Source organism: Camellia sinensis, chromosome 3, assembly GCF_055761805.1.
Source record: "Camellia sinensis isolate YWXY chromosome 3, ASM5576180v1, whole genome shotgun sequence".
In the NCBI taxonomy this organism is placed as follows: domain Eukaryota; kingdom Viridiplantae; phylum Streptophyta; class Magnoliopsida; order Ericales; family Theaceae; genus Camellia; species Camellia sinensis.
The window spans coordinates 45,713,494-45,735,200 of record NC_138963.1 but is presented as its reverse complement, the minus strand read 5'-3'; the positions used below and the strand labels follow the sequence as shown (position 1 = coordinate 45,735,200).

Sequence of the window (21,707 nt, the reverse complement as noted above, 5' to 3'; positions counted from 1 at the left end):
CTGATAGGTCGCCCCACCCTGTCCCTGGAAAGTCAGCACAGCGGGCAGGGCAGGCCACCCAGCTCCTCGTCCACCCCGCACTCCGCCCCTGCCACGGACCCGGGCCCTCCTCGAAGATCCGGCCCCTACTCCTGCTCCGGCCCCAACCGCCGATGCTACAGGCCTGGCCCCCTCTGCTCGACGGCCGCTCAAAGGTCGCATCAGGTACGTCCGCACGTACTCCTGATAGTCGCCGGTGCCTCGGAAGCCGGCCTCCTCCCAGCCGATGGAGTAATCATCCAACTGCTCAGTGGTCAGCCCCTCGGTCTCCCTCATCTCTGCAGGAGGGTGAACCGGGACTATCTGCTCAGGTAACCCGCGGGTCTGGCGTAGGAAACGCTCCCCCAGGTACCAAGCCCGACAGACCGGGCCCTCTAGCAAGATCCGGAAACGCGAGGTCTCCTCAGCACCAGGGAACCGACCCCGCATCGCCGACGGCAAGGAAGCCCATGGCCGCCATGTGATCTGAAAGTAACAGACAGTTTGTTATCTACTGTTATTGAAACATGCAGTGGGAAAGCGAAGCTAAACGAACTGAAAGTAAAACATACCTCCGTGGGGGTGATGGTATCGAAATATCGGCGGAAGAAGCCGAACGTCTCCCGTGGTCGCCGGGTGCATCCCCCGTCAAAGCGACTCGAGAAAGGAACAGCCGGAGGAGGCTCCGCGACTGGTACGGGTGCAAGCCTAGGAAAATAGGCGTAAACCCACAACTGCAAAACAGATGTCGGTATGACCATCAGATAAAGCAGGATATACAGAATAAAGCAGAAATGGCAGAGCCGTATGTTGTGCAGTGTATTGTTTGCAGTGTACAGTGTGAGCAGTGTACAGTCAGTGTAAAACAGAATGTATGTGTGTGCCGTGTGTACAGTGTACAGCAAGTGTAAAGCAGACCGCAGTGTGTGCAGTGTACAGAGTGCAGAGAATATCGGACAGAAATGAAAAGTGGAGAAGAAATGTACCTCCCAAGCCCGCCAGTAACCTCCAAGCAGCTGGCCGCTGCCGCGAGAAGCCGAGCTCATATATCCGTACAAGGTGGCCAGAGCAGCGCCGCCCCAATCGAAGTGCAGAATATCTCGGACGTCCACCAGTGCGCTGAGAAGGCAGAGAGGCACGGTGTTCGCCCGGTCGGCGAAGATAGTAGTCCCGAACAGGAACATGAGGAAGCCCCGAGCATGCCTCTCCACGTCCTCCTCGGTCATCTGAGTCTCCTCCCCCAATGCAGGCAGGACCCTGAACTGTGCCTCGAACCAGGAATAGCGGACGAAGCCTGGGCGAGCTAGCGGAGGGGCCTCCCCCAGTAGATGAACCTGAGCGGCGGTCCACTCATCCATCGCTATGTCGAAGGGGATCGGATCACCCCCTACCCCGATGCCTGTGAGCATCGAGAAGTCATAAGGGGTCATCGTCATGTCCCCTGCAGCAGAAAAATGGAAAGAATCGGTGGTGTCCCACCACCTCTCCGCCAAAGCAGCAAGGAGAGGTCTGCATGTGGAGAGCCTAGAGAGCCCTCGGCAGAAGGTGCCGAAGCCCGCTCGGTCCACGATGCGCTGGACCGCATCAGGGAGCTCGTCATACCACTCCCGTGCACCAGTATTCCCATACCCGCGAATGGTATAGGAACCCTCCTGTAAACAGAAAACAACAATGGCAAGACAACATTCAAAATGCAGTTTTGAAAAGACAGATATGGCATGTATGCAAGTTTGTCAAATTCAGGCAAATACCGGGTGCCGGTGTGCTTACAGAAAATACGTGTGCTGTGTCAGCATGTTTGGGTGTTTCAGAACAGATATGGCATGTATGCAAGTTTGACAGATTCAGACAAATACTGGTTGCCAGTGTATGTACAGTAGAATACAGTGAGTGCCGTGTGTTCGGGTGATTCAGGGCTAGTGCAGTGTGTGTGCATGTGTCAGTCTCAAGCAGATATCAGTTGTATGTATGTTTACAGTCAACTACGGTCTACGGCATATCAGATTTCAGCAATTAAAGAATACAGCATAACTATGGCAGTTTTGTATCCTACATTGCAGAAAGTAAAGCAGAAGATGAAGAGTTACCTCGGGAGTGCCGAATGAAAGGTGGGAGGTAGGCTCGCGTAGTAGTAGCTCAGGGGCCGCGTACCTCTCAAAGCTCCGGAACTGACGCAGGCCGTCTGGGGGCAGAACATGGATCGCCGGCCGGTAGGTCGCCGGGTCGAACGGGCGCTCGCTCAGTGGTAAGAGCTCGACCCCGGGATCCATCTCGTGGTCCGGGGGAGTCCCGCCACGTGGAATGTCGTCCGCCATATAGAGAGTGGTGTGAAAATGGCCGGAAAAGGAAAACTGAGCCGGAATACGAAGAGTCAACTGAAAAGTCAACTCCCGAGAGGGTCGAAAATGGCCGGGGAGGCCGGAATGTGAAGAGGCACGGAAATGAAGAGGAAAGTGAGGGGAACAAACCCCGAGAAGGCGAGAACGCCGAACGAGGCACCGAAACGAGAATGTGATCGGTGGAAAATGTCCGAAACGCGAAGAGGATCGCGAATCCGACGACGAAACGAGCGTAGAACGCGAAGAAATGGACAAAAAATAAGAGAGAAGCACTCTAGAGAGAGAGGGCAAGAATTTTCGGCGGTGGAAAAGTGAAGAATAGGGTTTTCAAGCCCTATTTTATAATGCCTGAAGTGAAAAGACAGAACTGCCCCGATTCAGCAACTGTTTGCCGGTCGGCAATGTTTTGTGCCGGCCGGCACTTTTTTGTGCCGATAGAATTGTTTTTGTACCGATGGCCAGCCGGTGGCCTCCCCTTTCTGCCGGTGGGGTTCCCACAGCCTTGTTTAGGCCATTTGAGAAGATTGGGGTCTTCATAGCTCAAGCAAGTGCAAGAAAGTGCATCTCCGACGCTCAACCGGCCTCCGTTCTGACCGCGGGCCGTGTCTCCAGTGCGTGGCACTCGAATTCGTACAAGGTGTATCCTTTTTGTATCCTTTTTTAAATTCAAAAGTTGCCCCATGTGTGTTTCACGAGTTCATCACACTACTTCGGTGCATTACATCGCGCTGTCGCGCGCCACACATTTACATCGTTATGCACGTGTTATACGCGTTGCAACACGCACCCCTTTGCATTGTCGTGCACATTTCTCATGCATCATTGCATTTCCATTCCATGCATTGTCATGCATTCTGGAATACGTGCGTTGTTGCGCATTTAAGCCCGTTTACATTCCGTGTGGCGTGCGTGTCACACTGGTCATCGCACTGTTTTGTGCATTTCAAACCTCGCGCTGTTCTGCGCATCGCACTGTTTTGTGCATTTCAAACTATCGCACTGTTTTGTGCATTTCAAACCTCGCGCTGTTCTGCGCATTGCACTGTTTTGTGCATTTCAAAATTGTTCGCGCTGTTTTGCGCATCGCACTGTTTTGTGCACCTCAATTGCATCTAGCATGCATTCTATCGCGCTATCTTGCGCACCTCACATGTACTTGTTAGTACATTGCATTGTTTTGCATACGAACTGGCTTCGCGAAGCGTGTAAGTCCAATTTTCAAAATTTTGCATTCCGTGTGGCATACGTGTCACACATGCATACATTTAATACCCACGGTCTGGCGAGACCTTAAACACGCATGGTCTGGCGAGACCTTAAACACGTACGGTCTAGGAGACCTTAAATCCTTGGGAGGTGCGAAACCTCCGGTGCATTGATGTGCACGTTTTTTTTTATTTGGCATATAAGTCCATTTGCATCAACTTACATTCCATACGGCATGCGTGCCTCATTCTTGCATTGTCATGCATGTTGCTAACAATATTGTACCTGTTAAGTTTGTTTTCTTTTCAGGAACGATATTGTATTGTACGGTTCATTTGAGGCCGGAGTGACCAGACGAACCGGACAGGTATTTTACGGTCTGGCGAGACCTTAAACACGCACGGTCTGGCGAGACCTTAAACACGCACGGTCTAGGAGACCTTAAATCCTCTGAAGGTGCAATTCCTTTGGTGTTTGTCGTGCCCGAACGACTTTCGGTGGTCTGGTAAAGCCACCTGCCTATGCTTGCGATGAGTTCCTAGAAGACCAACTGGGACGGTGGAAACTAGAGTTCGAACGGCTTATGCCTAGAACGCAAAGGTTCGGGAGTTCCGAGACTAAAGTCTGGTTTAAATACCCAGAGGTTTACCCTCGGCTTGAAATCTGTATGGAAGCCCCATAGGTTGAGGCGGCATGTCTACGCCTCAATTCTGGATACTGAACCAACCTAGTATATCACCCTGTTGGTAAGATAGGGAAAGTTGCAATCATAGTCATTGCATCATAGTGCATTGTCATGCATTTTCATTGTAGCTCGCATGCATCCATTGCATTTTCCCCAGAAGGTCGCATTGCACTGCATTGTCATGCATGTTGTAAATATCCATTCCATTGCATATTTGTAGATATTGCATTGTAGATTGCATGCATTCATTGCATCGCCTTCCGCCCATGGCTTGCGCCTTTCCAGGTTAAGCTTGGTCTGGTATGTGCCCTTACATTTCATGTTAAAACACAGTTCTGTATGTGTATCGCGCCGATTCCACGTTGATATGTTGGTTGAGGGTTGCGGCACCTTTTCTGTGTTACACATGGCTCGTACGTGTGCATGCCTTTCCTAGGCAAGATTTGGTTTGGCTTGTATGCCATATCCATTGTATCCATTCCATTGCATATTTGTAAATATTGCATTGTAGATTGCATGCATTCATTGCATCACCTTCCGCCTTTGGCTTGCGCCTTTCCATGTTGAGCTTGGTCTGGTATGTGCCCTTACTTTTCATGTTAGAACACAGTTCTGTATGTGTATCGCGCCGATTCCACGTTGATATGTTGGTTGAGGGTTGCGGCACCTTTTCTGTGTTACACATGGCTTGTATGTATGCATGCCTTTCCTAGGCAAGATTTGGTTTGGCCTGCGTGCCATATCCACCCATTACATTGTAGTGTAATTTTTGCATCCGGCATTAGGATCGTAGTCCTTTCTCCAGCGGGTTGTTTCCCCACTTGTGTCATTCCACCCAATACTTGTTCTTGCGTCTGTCTACAATACTCATAGTTCAGTTGACCGTTCTATGGTAGACAGACTTGTTACCTCCATCAATCTATTTGACATAGGTGTGGTTTCGAACCATTCGTGATTGGATCACGATTCAATTGCTTTGCATGTAGCTTGCATTGTTTCAATTACATTGCATCTTCATTTGCATTGTTTATACATTGTTTTGTATATATTGCATTTCGTTTTGCATCCATTTTGCATTGTCATGCATGTTGCTAACGATATTGTACCTGTTAAGTTTGTTTTCTTTTCAGGCACGATATTGTATGTACGGTTCATTTGAAGCTGGTGCGACCAGACGAACCGGACAGGTATTGTATCTCCCGAGTGAGACATTTTGAGAATTCCATAATTCTCTTACATCCTTTCTGCATTGTAGTGTAGTTTGGTATGCTAGCTTAAAACTGTTGCATGTTTGCTTCGTTACAGCTTTCTTTGCATGATCATAAGTTATGCTCGGCTCCGTGCATTGTCTTGCATTTTGCCCCTGCCTCCGGGCGCATATCTTATTTGTATTGCATGTTTGTCTAAGTCTTCGGCCTTGTCAAAAATGGGTCGTCTCTGGGCTTTGACATTCACTCCCGTCATTGTTATGACTTTCGAGTTCTGTCAAAGAGGGGCAACTGTAGACACCCCATTTTTGACCGTCCTCAAGACTTGGACGTCACCGTTTGAACACTCGGTGATTATCCATGTTTGTGTTCGTTTGGAGTTCCCGGAGGTCTCGGCTCGCGCGCCCCGCCTCAGGATCCCCGAACTCGACCGTTTAGTGTCTGGTTTTGCACCAAACACTTGCATCTTGCCTTTGAGAGGCAGAGTGGGGCTTGTAGACCATCCCCACCCTTCACCGGCAGTGGCTAGATGCCACCGGCTAGTTTTTGCTGCCACCGGCAATTTAGTTTGCCGGTCGGCACTATTTGTTGCCGGTCAGCACTTTTTTGTGCCGGTCGGCACTTTGTTTGGCCAAGATGGCATTTTTTGCCGGCCGATTGCTGTTCATCTGCTTTTGCAGATATTTTTGGACAGCTGTATAACTTTTGCTCCCCTCCATACACGTGTATGGAGGGATCTCCCTCTTGCAAAGCTTGTTTGGTAAGCTTTACAAGAGGCTTATAGAGAGGACTCTCTCTAAGGCAAAAAGGGAGAGGCTTAGACATTTTTGAGAGAGAAAAGACAGAGGAGAGCTCTGGTTTTTCTAGGGTTAGGGTTAGATATACACTTTCTATCTCTATTTCCCTCTCATTTTGCACACTAGGTGTTTTGTGCCTTACTATTGCACACAAACACCTAGTGTTTCACCTTCCTCTTGGAGCTGAGGTTCCAAAGAGTGTGTTTTGAGATTTTGGTGTTAGATTCAAGCTCAAGAAGGCCATTGGAGCACCATTGTTGAAGAGGACTACAAGGGTAAGAAACTAGTCCCTTTTTTCCCTTATTTTCGCTTTGATTTTATACCTATCTTAGAGCTGTTTTTGTGCTTGTTGTATAACATAAAAAAGTTCTGTTTTTAGGCCCTCTTTATTGTTTATTAAGAGTGTTTTGTTGTTTGAGGGGTGTTGACCACCCTTAGGCCTCAAAAGGCCTCATTTTGAGCCATTTTGTGCTAGCTCCGGGATTTTGGTGTTGAGGTCTCTTCACCACTGAAATCTTGAGGGATTTCAGTGGTGAAGATGATCCTTTGAAGTCCCAAGAAGGAGAGGGCCACCCCCTCTCCTTGTTGTCCTTGAAAAGGGCACATTTTGGCCTTCCTAAGGAAGCCTATGCTTGAGTGTGTGTTGAGCATGTTTGGTTTGTTTTTCATGCTTATATATCCATGATATAACATGATTTAAAGTTGGTTTTGGAACCTTATGCATGTTTAGCATAGTTGCCATGTAATGCCATGTTTGTGCCTTAACATGATCTAGGTTGTTAGCCTTAGTTGGAGCATGTTTTAGGCTTGCATTTGTGAAGATTATGTGCTTATTTTGCCATGCTTTAGCTCTGTCCATAGTCGTTTGGGCCGATCTTTGCATGCCTTATATGGCTCCTTTGCATTTAGGCTTGTTGGCTTTGAGTATGTGCATGTGTAGCATGCCATCTTTGCATGAATTTGATGAATTGGGATCATCTTGCATGCTACTTCAGTCCCATTTCCATGCTCGTTTGATTGCCTCGCATGCCTCTTTAATGCTTTGAAAGCATGTGTTGCAATGCTCCATGTTTTGGCCATGGTATATGCCTTTGTATTTGGGCCATTTAGATGCCATCTAAGGGGTCCTTTAGGTTTGTTTTAACATGCTAAACCTCTGATTTTGGTCTCTCTTTGCATGCCTTGTTTGGTCTTGCTTAGTGTAGTTCAATGCCTCATTGATTTGCTTTGAACGCTTAGGCTTTTCGGTGCATGTTTTGGCTTGATTTATAACTTGATTTGGCATCATTTTATAAACATAATTTTAGGGTTCATGTTGCATGCTAATTAGTCCATGATCCCTCTTTTCAAGTGTGCTTGAATGTTGTTTGATTCATGCTTAAGTGTTGGTCCTTATGTGCATGTGTGTGTGCATGCCATTTAGCCCTCACCTCTTAGCACATTGGCTACTGTTTTAGGCCTTTTTTTTAGAGCCGCCTAATTCATGTTTAAGTCCATCTTTGCACTCATTTGTATTGCCATATGCATGCTTGTATGCTTGCATGAGTTGATTGCCATGCCATGTTGCATTCCTAGCTTGTATGCCTAGGTTGTATTGCATTTCGCATGCATGCCTTGTTCCTTGAATTGGTGATAGGAATTGGGCCTTATTTGTTTGATTGGTGTGCATACATTTGAAATCAAAGATGCATACTCGGTTCTTTGGGCCACCATGCATGGAAATGCATGATTGGTGGTCCAAGAACCGAGGCACATGTCCCTTTGAGTCATCACAATGATAAGAGACATGGTTGATGCATACATGCCTTGAAATATGCTGCCATGCCTTGTTTTGCCCTTTGTTGCTGTGAGTTGCAGGTTCTGCAGGAATACTCTGCCGACCGGCAGTGTAATGTGCCGACCGGCACATTTTTCTCTGCCGACAGACCCTATTTTGTGCCGATGGCTATACTACACTGCCGGTGGAAGTTTCATTCAGCCGGTGATGATACCCTCTGTCCAAGGATGTAGTCCTGAGGCTTTGACAGCCTCCAGAGGAGGAAAGGAAGGAAAACAGAGGCAGCTTGCGCATGGTGGCACGCTTCCCGAGGCGTTTTTTTGCTTTAATTAATTAGTTAATTTGTTAATTAGTTAATTTGTAATATTAATTAGCTTGTGTAGTTAATTAATTTGTAACATTTATTCGGTCCCTCCGAGCGAGGGCAAATCTGTAATAAGTGTGCGTGAGTGTGTGTATGTCTTCCAACCTCACGTCTTTCTTCCCTTTTATTTACCTGCTTTGATGGTTAGTAATAGGGCACGTCTAATTTAGCACACCTTATGCTATGCATGTGTGCATCCATGCATTTGTATTACATGCATTAGGCTCGGTACATCATGCTAATTGCATCAATACTTCAATTTTCAAACTGAATACGTGATAATTGTGCATTTTCACATGACATATCTAGGATTAGCCGAGCCTATCTTAGCGACATTTTGTATGCGATGCATTAGGCACTTCACATGGACTTGGATCATGCATGTTTGCTAACAAGTTCTTTGTTTTGGCACGGAGTACTATGTAAGTATTTCTGCTTTAGCATATCGCATGAGTGTGAATGTTGCCATGACAGCGTGCTTAACATGTGGCTAGATGCTTATGTGTTAAACTGTTTTGAATGCCTGTGGGTGAAGGTTGGGTTGTTTGAGTTGGAAAAACTCGTTGAAATCCGTGTTTTAGCCTACTTGCGAGTAGCAAATTCCAAAGCATTTTCAAACCGAACGGATATGCAATGTTTATTTCCAAATTAGGCAATCTAGTCTATACTTGTTTGCTGCGCGCATAACATAGTAATTCTAGGCTAATAAATGGAATAAGAACACATAAAGTTTTCAAAAACGGATATCACGGTTAGTAGAGGCCGGTCTTCGGACCGGGCGAAAGGGGGTGCTCATAGCTGACCTTCCCCGATCGTACCCAAGCTCCCGAGCCGAGACAACTCCGGTGATGACGGACATGTGGCCTTCGGCACCGAGTCAGGGTTTCCTAAATTCTCCCATTTTAAAATATTTAGGTGGCGACTCTGTATCTGGCAAAGCAGTCCATGTTTGGCACTACTTTCAAAAAAATCTGTTTTTCTCAAAACGATTTGCCAGATTTGGACTCTTTGGTTCAGATTAAGAACCGTGACACAAATCGAGTCCGAACTGTAGCGCGAGGTCCCCACGCGGGCGCTGTTACACCGCCACTAGCCTCCCAGCTAAGTCCTTGGAGGTGGCATGCTTCCTGTACCTGAAAATGATATTCCCATATAGGGTGAGCCACAGCCCAGTAGAAATACACTAAACCAACCATGGACAATGACTAAAACATTAGCAATTGATAGTTGGTCAACACTGATACAATCACATAAATTACATATTTATGTCAACGACTTACAAGTCCCAATTACTTTTCATTTTCCCTTTTTCAACAGATAAGCATGCTAGCTCTATCATCATTTCCACAGATATGTATAAAAACTATATCTCACATTCAGATAAGCATAAAAGCTATATCCACATTTTCAACAGATATGTATATCAACAATATCCACAGATAAGCATACAAGCTGTATCCACATTCTACAACAGATATGTATGTCAACAATATCCACAGATAAGCATACAAGCTGTATCCACATTCTACAACAGATATGTATATCAACAATATCCACAGATAAGCATACAAGCTGTATCCACACTTCACAAAGATAAGCATATGAGCTCTATCTTCACTTCTCTAGACAAGCATATGAGCTCTGTCTACGGAGTTCATCCCCTATCTCCTCCCAATACCTATCCGGTTTAGAGGTACATCCCCTATCTTCCCTTAAACCGCGGAGTACATCCCCTATCTCCTCCTCTACACATAACGTATATAAACACATTGGTTCTATATACAATCACACAATACATACAATTAATGTATTCTATCAACCGTCAAGTTCCATGACACATTCCATTGATTAGTTTCCGTTTACCTAATCATCATGCATTGTCTACAACAATCACGACTATCCTCCACCGATAGCCCAAAGCAGTTATTTCTAAAACAGAAAATAAATGCACAAATGGATATTCAATCAACATTTCATTTCTTCATTCTTCTCAATTAACTATCCCAATTAATTAAACAATGTAGTTAAGGCAATTCCCATAATTAACATTTCAACCCTTAGGTCCCATTTTCATCAATGATTCAACAATCATTCCATTCTTTTCACGCCAAACATGCATCTAGGTTTATTATGAATAAAACCCCAACTTTTGTAAAATTACACAAAAGCCCCAAACTTTCACAAATTTACCAAACCAAGCCCAACATCTCAAAATACCAAAATTTAAAGACAAAACCCATAGAGAGGAGTAGGTTATCCCTACCTCAAATTCGGAGTCCCAAAGGAGAAGACGACAAAACCCAACGTGCTCCAAAACCCGAGATTTTCAGATTAAAATGAAGCCCTCGACGATCAACAACTTTTTTGTAAAGGCCAAAGGTGAGTAAATCACTCCTACTAGATCAAAACCTAGAGAGAAGGTAGAGTCTAGAGTGAGAGGCTCAACAATGGTGATTTTGGAACAGTAAGAGAGAGAAGAGAAAGTGAAAAAGTGATTTGAAAAGTCACAATTTCGGGACTTAAACCCAGTCTTCCGCTCGAGCGTAAAACACCCCGCTCGAGCGGCCACTCACAGACTTCCGCTCGAGCGGCCAACCTCCCGCTCGAGCGCAGAATGCACTCGCCCAGCACTTTTGCAGAACCAGGCCTCCGCTCGAGCTCCCAACCCTACGCTCGAGCTCACAACACTGCACAACAAGATACTGGATGGATGTAATCTACGCTCGAGCGCCAACACCTCCGCTCGAGCGTACAGGCCAAAAATCTGGGCAACTAGTTTTGGTTTCTAAACTCAACCAACCTGTAACCAACCCGCCCAACACATCCTATAACTCAAATACAAAGTAAGAAAGGATGTAAACAAGATAATAAACAACTACCAACATCCACGGACACATGTCCGGATCACTGTACAACAAGGGTAAACCCGGGATCGCTATAACCTCCCCCCCTTAAAGAATTTCGCCCCCGAAATTAAGCACAAGTTGCAAAACAAGCTTTCCTCCATTTTAAACAGTGTTACACTTGAACAGTCAACAATTCGACCCATTACCGGTCATCCCATCCCTTTAACAAGAGACATATCACAATATGTAAACAACATATGTACTTTCAACATGCATTAACATTATGCACTATCTTTCCAATTTCAACAATATATTCAACAGATATAATGTTACATTCAACTTCCATATGAGGCAAGTTCCAAAACATGCTTCCAATAATCAAAACATTCTCAATGTTTCACAACTTCAGACATATATCAAAGCTCTTAAGTTCAACAAGATGTAAAATTTAAATATAAGATTACATAACAACAAACAAGTCCGGATATTTCTCTCGGACTTCCAACTCACGTTCCCAAGTGGCTTCCTCCACTCCGTGATGTTTCCACAAGACTTTCACCAAAGGAATGGTCTTGCCACGCAGGACCTGATCCCGCCTATCCAAGACCCGTACCGGTCTCTCCTCATACGAGGCATCCTCATCTACCTCTAAATCAGTCCAATCCAACACATGTGATGGATCTGGCTCATACTTCCGAAGCATACTCACATGAAACACGTCATGCACTCCGGACAACTGCGGTGGTAAGGCTAATCGATAAGCAACCTCACCAATCCTCTCAAGGATCTCAAAAGGACCAATAAACCGAGGGGATAACTTCCCACTCTTCCCAAACCTCATCAGACCTCGCCTAGGTGATATCTTCAGAAAGACATGATCACCTACCTCAAACGCCAAAGGCCTCCTCCTACGGTCGGCATAACTCTTTTGTCGACTCTGGGCTGTAATAAGCCTCCTACGGATAAGCTCAACTTTCTCCGTCGTCTCCCTAACCAACTCCGGACCCAACAAAGGTGCATCACCCACCTCGGCCCAACAAACTGGAGACCTACACGGTCGGCCATACAAGGCCTCAAACGGTGCCATACCGATGCTAGACTGAAAACTATTGTTGTAGGCAAACTCTACCAATGGCAAGTGCCTCTCCCACGTCCCACTGAAGTCCAGGACACAACCCCGAAGCATATCCTCGAGGATCTGAATAGTACGCTCGGACTGCCCATCAGTCTGAGGATGATAGGCCGTACTAAAGGTCAACTTAGTGCCCAAGGCACTCTGCAAACTCTGCCACAACCTGGCAGTAAAACGAGGATCTCTATCTGAGACGATCGTCACTGGGACCCCGTGCAATCTCACTACATCCCGAATATACAAGTCGGCAAGATGATCTACCGAATCTCTCACGCGCATAGGAATAAAGTGCGCCGACTTAGTCAACCGGTCTACAACCACCCAAATAGCATCACTACCCCGCTGAGTCCTCGGAAGACCTACAACGAAGTCCATAGTGACATGCTCCCACTTCCACTCGGCAATAGGCAAGGGTTGCAACAAACCCGCTGGCCTCTGATGCTCGGCCTTCACTTGCTGGCAAGTAAGGCACTTCGATACGAAAACAGCCACATCTCTTTTCATACCCCGCCACCAAAATTGGCGACCCAAATCCTGATACATCTTAGTACCTCCCGGATGCACCGCAAGGCGCGAATGATGAAACTCTCGGAGTACTTCCTCTCGGCAAGACTCCGATACAAACAAACGGTCTCGGTATCTCACACTCAGGTCGGGATACACCGTCAAACCCTTCTCAACTTTCCCACTGGAGATCTTTTCTCGGAGGGATTCTATCTCAAGGTCACCTCTCTGTGCTTCTAACACTCTAATCACAAGTGTAGGCTGCACAACGACAGAAAACAAGGCCGCAACCTCAACAGATTCGCCCAGTAGCAAATCAAACTCGCCAAGTGCTCCCAACATCTCCCATTCCCGGATGGCTATACAAGCTACATCACTAATGGTTCTCCTACTAAGGGCATCGGCCACAACATTGGCCTTTCCCGGATGATAATGCAACTCAAAATCATAATCCTCGATGAACTCCATCCATCTCCTCTGCCTCAGATTCAAGTCTCTCTGTGTAAACAGATACTTCAAACTCTTGTGATCCGAGAATACCTCGAACCTCTCACCATAAAGGTAGTGCCTCCAGATTTTCAAGGCAAAGATCACAGCTGCTAACTCTAGGTCGTGTGTGGGGTAATTCTTCTCGTGTATTTTCAACTGACGTGAACCATAAGCTACCACTTTCCCCTCTTGCATCAACACACAACCCAAACCCTCTCGTGAAGCATCACAATAAACCGCATAACCCAACCCTCTCTCCGGAATAATCAACACCGGAGCGGTGGTCAATCTAATTTTCAACTCTTGGAACGACTTTTCACAAGTCTCACTCCACACAAACTTGACTCCCTTCCGAGTCAGTCTAGTCAACGGTGACGCTAACCTGGAGAAATCTTTCACAAACCGACGGTAATACCCAGCTAATCCCAGAAAACTGCGGATCTCAAACACACTCTTAGGCTGTGCCCAATCTTGCACTGCCTCAACCTTGGATGTATCAACAGACACCCCTTCCCCGGATACCACGTGGCCTAAGAATTTGACTTCCCTCAGCCAGAACTCACACTTCCCAAACTTGGCATACAGCCTATGGGCTCTAAGTAACTCAAGCACCACTCTCAAGTGTGCCTCGTGCTCCTCCTCAGAAGACGAATAGATAAGGATATCGTCCACGAAAACAACCACAAATCGGTCTAAGAACTCCCGGAAAATCCGGTTCATCAAGTCCATAAAGACTGCCGGTGCATTGGTAAGTCCAAATGGCATCACCAAAAACTCATAATGGCCATACCGCGTACGGAATGCCGTCTTAGGAATATCTTCCTCCCTGACCCTCAACTGATGGTAACCCGATCTCAAGTCTATCTTAGAGAAACAACGGGAACCCTTCAACTGGTCAAACAAATCATCTATACGGGGCATAGGGTACTTATTTTTAACCGTAGTCCGATTCAACTTCCGGTAGTCTATACACAATCTCAAGGCACCATCTTTCTTTTTAACAAAGAGTGCCGGTGCTCCCCACGGTGAAACACTAGGGCGAACAAAGCCCTTATCTAGCAATTCCTGGAGCTGAACTTTCAACTCAACCAACTCTGTTGGAGCAAAATGGTAAGGTGCCATAGAAATCGGCGCCGTACCAGGCACTAAATCAATAGAGAACTCTATCTCTCGGTGAGGTGGCAAACTAACAAGATCTTCGGGAAAGACATCCGAATACTCACAAACCACCCTCGGTAATACATGCTGGGTCTCACCACGCTCACCACTCTCAAAGCTAGCAAGTAGACTACTAAGCTCACTTCGCCCTCGCGAATCATACCCCGGTGGCAAAACACTACCAACCCGGTCTCCCAAGAAATGGAACCACTCCCCGCTCAAGGTACACAATGTAACCCTCTGGCGGTAGCAATCAATAACAGCCCGGTATGACGATAACCAGTCCATACCCAAAATAACATCAAAACCCTTCATGGGCATGACAACAAACGGAAAAGGAAGCCTATAATCGGCGACCTCAATATCACATCCTCTAACACCCTGTTTCAGAACCAACTCACCACCCAAAGGCGATACCACACAAATAGGAGATGCTAACTGTGCTAACTCCAATTCCAAAATAGATGCAAATGCAGCAGATACAAAAGAATGAGATGCACCCGCGTCTATCAACACATTAGCAACTGAGTTGCAAAACAGAAAAGTACCTCTCACCACCGATGGAGCCGGTACTAAGTCCTGCGCGGTAACAGCATACACGCGCCCCGTAGGCCCCTGGTCTACCTGCTCACCTCTCGGAGCAAAAGACTGCTGCACAGACTGGGATGACGAAGCTCCCGGATTGGCCCTCGAGGCCTGCACAGACTGAGCTGGCTGAAAACCCTGCGTCTGCCTAGAACCAGACGCTCCCGAAGTGGCACTCAACTGTGGGCAAAACCTCTTCATGTGCCCAGGTTGTCCACACTGATAACAAGTCAAGAGCTGCCCCCTGCCCAAACTCTGACTCTGCGGTCTAGCTGAAGAAGAAGCAGCTTTCTGACCCCCACCCTTCTGCGGGCAAACAGATACCTTGTGACCCAGCTGGCCACACTTGTAACAGGTGAAATCCCCCTGACCACCTCTCCCGGAGCCTGCACTCGGCACTGGGAAGGTCGATCTAGCGACACCACCCTGCGACTGCTGAGGGTTATAACCCTTCTGTCTCCTGCCATCACCCTGACTATCCTGGCTCCTCTTGGAGCCTCTCTGACCCTCATCCTCCTCATGCATCATAAGCTCCATATGAGCTGCAGCGTCCACTAGGTGTCTATACTCTCGAATATAAGACCCACCAATTCTCAACTTGAGGCCCCGCCTCAACTTCCGCTCAAACTCATAGCAACGGCGTTCCTCAGACGCCACCAGTTCAGGTGCAAACCTAGACAGACTGGTAAAAGTAGCCTCAAACTCGGCCACTGACAAGCCCTGCTGATTAAGCCGGCTAAACTGATCCCTCAGCTTCTCCCTAGCTACTGCAGACAAAAACCTCTCCTGAAAAGCATTCACAAATGCCTCCCAAGTACCACCAACACGAGCCTTCTCGTACTTCCACCATTGACCCGCATCTCCCTTCAGTTGGAAGGATGCCAAGGTCACTTTCAGTGCTCCGTCCTCGATGCCAAGCATCTCAAACGTCTTCGTTGTCTGTTCGAGCCATTCATCTGCCTTAAGCGGCTCTTTAGGATCCCCGATAAACTCGTCCGGATTACACCGAAAGAACTCCCTCTTCAAGAAGGACGGCCCTGCCTCAGCTGCCTGATTCTCAGCCCTAAGAATACCCAAAGCTCCCGCTAACTCTCTGGCCAAGGCACCCATAGCCTGCTGACCTACTGGCTCAGCCACAGTGGCCTGACCAACTCCCTCCTGTACTGCCAGAATCTCACCCGGTAACGGTACTTCCTGCCTCGCAGGTCTACCACGCCTAGCTCCTCTTCCTCGTCCTGACATCCTAATAGAGGCAACACAGAACGTTAGCACATTCACGAATGTGCCGAAACTAAACACTCACGTCCTAATGCATGGACAACTGTAATTCACTCCACATAAGCACATAAACACATAAGCACTTACGAATTTCATTTCCGGATAATGATAGTCCCGAGACGTTACTAGAGTTCCGGTTAGAAACAGCGTTGATCAAGTGCTTTTCCAACAAGACTCCCAGAAACTCAAGGATCCAATCAACATCCTAGAAATTAAATCCCATACCCACATAGTCACATAAGCATGTTATCAAATAAACACATAGCATATGGTACTACTTCTACGTCTCTATCAAGCGAGACAAACCCATTGTGATCCTAATCACTTCCCACGTACCCAAAGTATTCGAACCCGGTACGCTCTGATACCAAGTTGTAACGCCCTCAAAATAATAACATTAAACCCATCAGATAAGACAAGCATTTACATATAAACTAACCACATTCCTTTATTTCATTGAGTTTCATTAAATAAATATTACATGTTAACCTCATAACAAAATGCCCTACGGGCTTACAGCTTTCCAAGTTAACACTTGGTTACAACAAAGAGTTCTAACTCGTTTACACATTAAGCCCTTGGCTTGAAGTTACATGTAATACATCAAAAGTAAAACGACAAAACTATGCCCGCCACTAGCCTCCCAGCTAAGTCCTTGGAGGTGGCATGCTTCCTGTACCTGAAAATGATATTCCCATATAGGGTGAGCCACAGCCCAGTAGAAATACACTAAACCAACCATGGACAATGACTAAAACATTAGCAATTGATAGTTGGTCAACACTGATACAATCACATAAATTACATATTTATGTCAACGACTTACAAGTCCCAATTACTTTTCATTTTCCCTTTTTCAACAGATAAGCATGCTAGCTCTATCATCATTTCCACAGATATGTATAAAAACTATATCTCACATTCAGATAAGCATAAAAGCTATATCCACATTTTCAACAGATATGTATATCAACAATATCCACAGATAAGCATACAAGCTGTATCCACATTCTACAACAGATATGTATATCAACAATATCCACAGATAAGCATACAAGCTGTATCCACATTCTACAACAGATATGTATATCAACAATATCCACAGATAAGCATACAAGCTGTATCCACACTTCACAAAGATAAGCATATGAGCTCTATCTTCACTTCTCTAGACAAGCATATGAGCTCTGTCTACGGAGTTCATCCCCTATCTTCTCCCAATACCTATCCGGTTTAGAGGTACATCCCCTATCTTCCCTTAAACCGCGGAGTACATCCCCTATCTCCTCCTCTACACATAACGTATATAAACACATTGGTTCTATATACAATCACACAATACATACAATTAATGTATTCTATCAACCGTCAAGTTCCATGACACATTCCATTGATTAGTTTCCGTTTACCTAATCATCATGCATTGTCTACAACAATCACGACTATCCTCCACCGATAGCCCAAAGCAGTTATTTCTAAAACAGAAAATAAATGCACAAATGGATATTCAATCAACATTTCATTTCTTCATTCTTCTCAATTAACTATCCCAATTAATTAAACAATGTAGTTAAGGCAATTCCCATAATTAACATTTCAACCCTTAGGTCCCATTTTCATCAATGATTCAACAATCATTCCATTCTTTTCACGCCAAACATGCATCTAGGTTTATTATGAATAAAACCCCAACTTTTGTAAAATTACACAAAAGCCCCAAACTTTCACAAATTTACCAAACCAAGCCCAACATCTCAAAATACCAAAATTTAAAGACAAAACCCATAGAGAGGAGTAGGTTATCCCTACCTCAAATTCGGAGTCCCAAAGGAGAAGACGACAAAACCCAACGTGCTCCAAAACCCGAGATTTTCAGATTAAAATGAAGCCCTCGACGATCAACAACTTTTTTGTAAAGGCCAAAGGTGAGTAAATCACTCCTACTAGATCAAAACCTAGAGAGAAGGTAGAGTCTAGAGTGAGAGGCTCAACAATGGTGATTTTGGAAAAGTAAGAGAGAGAAGAGAAAGTGAAAAAGTGATTTGAAAAGTCACAATTTCGGGACTTAAACCCAGTCTTCCGCTCGAGCGTAAAACACCCCGCTCGAGCGGCCACTCACAGACTTCCGCTCGAGCGGCCAACCTCCCGCTCGAGCGCAGAATGCACTCGCCCAGCACTTTTGCAGAACCAGGCCTCCGCTCGAGCTCCCAACCCTACGCTCGAGCTCACAACACTGCACAACAAGATACTGGATGGATGTAATCTACGCTCGAGCGCCAACACCTCCGCTCGAGCGTACAGGCCAAAAATCTGGGCAACTAGTTTTGGTTTCTAAACTCAACCAACCTGTAACCAACCCGCCCAACACATCCTATAACTCAAATACAAAGTAAGAAAGGATGTAAACAAGATAATAAACAACTACCAACATCCACGGACACATGTCCGGATCACTGTACAACAAGGGTAAACCCGGGATCGCTATACCACATCACACTATTTGAATCTACACAATTTGCTTTATTTATGGGCATTTTTTGGGATATATAACTTTTTACTTTTGGGTAGGCCAGAAGTTTGGCATCTCCCACTCACAATGATTCATTTAAAATCTGCACCCTTCTGAGCCAAACTTAAGACTTAAATAATTAGGTGTGATATGCACATGTATGCCAACATGTACATATATGTAGACATGTTTTATATTATGTGCACACTATTTTTCTAATAATTATTTAATTTTTTAATATTTGATAGGAAAATATGATACAAACACAGGCTGATCACCTCTCACAACCGGGATCAACCCTTTTGACTACAGAAGAGCTGTCAATCAAAGTCCTAAAGCCAAGGTCTGGCTATGTGAAGGGACTTGGCATGAGACCTTCATCCTCTATTAGGAGGACCACTACCATATATGTTGAAACAAATGATTATGTGAAGCGCCTTGAGATGCAAATAGACACAGAAGGAGCAAATACAAATGTAGAACAATAAAATAGATCTTGAAGAATGTGGGAAGAAGCAAGGGGAGATAATGGCTGATCTTCTCAACTTTTTGAGGACCAAAGGATTCACTGGACACTTTGGAAGTGGAGGGGACTCATTCACAAGTGGACATACTTCTTGGTAAAGTATATTAACTTTAATATAATAAATTTTATAAAAGAATATATGTTTGAAGAATTAGAAAGTAATGGAAACATGCATAGGACATCCAATTTATATAGGTGCACGGGATGTATAAATTGTGAATTAGTCTAAAATATTTCTTTTGCTCTATACTTAAAGCTTCAAAAAAGGGCGTTGAAAGGCTAAATTATCACACAGCCATAGATTTGTATAGGAACCAACAGAAACACCTTAGGAGGGGCCAATATAAGTTGTATGAACTTATGGCACATTAATGGGATGCACCATTTGTGAATTAGCCTTAAAATTAATTTTTTATTCTCATAATCTCGAAAAAAAGCTTGTTAGATGGATAAATTGTATAATTGATCTAATTGTAAATTGATGAGTTATTAATGTTTTTAATCTTTTGTATAATTAATTAATTACTAAAGTTTTTAATTTATTTTTTTGCAGATTGGATTGGGGTGGCATTTTTGACGTGCAACAATGATGTAATTTACTTTGAATGTTCTTTTTTGTTTGATAAGGATACACATACTTTGTGGAGTTGCACTAATTATTGTTGGATGTTTGGTAGAATTGTATAAGTTATAACTTTTGGATATTTTGTGGATATTTCACTATTTTACTGTATTATGATGAAATTATTTGTAATGATGAATGAATATTTTTATTTTGTTAATTCGTAAATGTGTTGATGACAGGTTAGGTTAAGTTGTGATGAAATTGTTATATTCAACAGGTTTCAACATGAACAGGCTTTTATTTGTTAAATTAAAATTCAGATTTTGATAAAATAGGTATATAATGTGGAAAAAAATATTATGGAATTAGTGACAAAATTTTCCATTCTTAAAGAAGGTTTTTTCGTCTTACTTGGCTTAGGTGGAAGATTAATTTTGTTATGAATTTTTTATTTCGTCGCTAAATGAATTTGTCATGACGAAAAGTATTGTCACATTTTGTCACTATTACCCTTAATGTGTGACGATTGTTTTTTGACATTATTTCATCTTTTTTAATGATAAATTTGTTTGTCTCTATTGATAGCTTCTTTGACAAAAAATTTCCGTCTTTGTTTATATTAAACATGACAAAATTATTTCGTCTCTATTTCTTATATTTATGATAAAATACTTTCATCTCTAATTTCTTTCATTAATGACAAAATATTTTGTCACTAATTACTTATAAGTATGTTCCCAACAGAGTGTATTGGAGACAAAAAAAATTCGTCACAAATTTATCATTTTTAATGATGAATTTGTTTGTCTCTATTGGTAGCTTCTTTGACAAATTTTTTTTGTCTTCGTTTATATTAAACGTGACAAAATTATTTCGTCTGTATTTCTTATATTTATGACAAAATACTTTTGTCTCTAATTTCTTCTTTAATGACAAAATATTTTGTCGCTAATTACTTGCAAGTATGTTCCCAACAGAGTGTATTGGAGACAAAAAAATTCGTCACAAATTTATCATTTTTAATGATGAATTTGTTTTTGTCTCTATTGGTAGCTTCTTTGACAAAAAATTTTCGTCTTCGTTTATATTAAACGTGACAAGATTATTTCGTCTCTATTTTTTATATTTATGACGAAATACTTTTGTCTCTAATTTCTTATTTAATGACAAAATATTTTGTCGCTAATTACTTACAAGTATGTTCCCAACAAAGTGTATTGGAGACAAAAAAATTCGTCACCAATTTATCATTTTCAATGACGAATTTTTTTTTCGTCTCTAAGACCATTTAGCGACGACCCTTTGGAGACAAAACGGGTGACGAAAAATGTTCGTCGTAATTAGTTTGGGTGACGAAATATATACATTTTAGGACAAATTTGTTTCGTCTTTAAATCCCAAATTTGTTGTAGTGAATTTTTGTATGATGCTTATAGACTGACAACTGTTTACGTCAATAAGATTGCTCGTTTGCATGGGATCCTAGTGTATACTGTTTAGACAGGAATCATAAAATGTGTCTGAATTTTGACATGCCTTCAAGAGGCAATGGGAACTGAATTGTGATTCGGCGTTGCTTTCCATTCGAAAATCGAAATGTAACTAGAAAGAACTTTTGGGAGAAATGCTCCAAATACGTGCAACAGATTTTTCAGGGAGTTTGGGAGATCTATCCATTGTTAGCAGACTTTGCTTACAGCCATAGCCTACACTCTAGTTTT

At 44.0% G+C, this 21,707-nt stretch overlaps 1 protein-coding gene across 3 annotated transcripts in view; it reads left to right on the top strand.

Moving 5' to 3' along the window:
* Positions 1-20,203, top strand: part of LOC145822514 (wee1-like protein kinase) — a 37,423-nt gene extending 17,220 nt beyond the window's left edge. For 2 of the 3 annotated variants that reach the window (XR_014363856.1, XR_014363858.1), the window contains exons 3-4: positions 19,144-19,515; positions 19,975-20,203. The gene's annotated coding sequence lies outside the window, so the exon portion shown is untranslated. Of the gene's footprint in view, positions 1-19,143; positions 19,521-19,974 lie in introns of all 3 variants that reach the window. The other variant, XR_014363857.1, reaches the window with a different exon arrangement.
* The last annotated feature ends 1,504 nt before the right edge of the window (positions 20,204-21,707 follow it).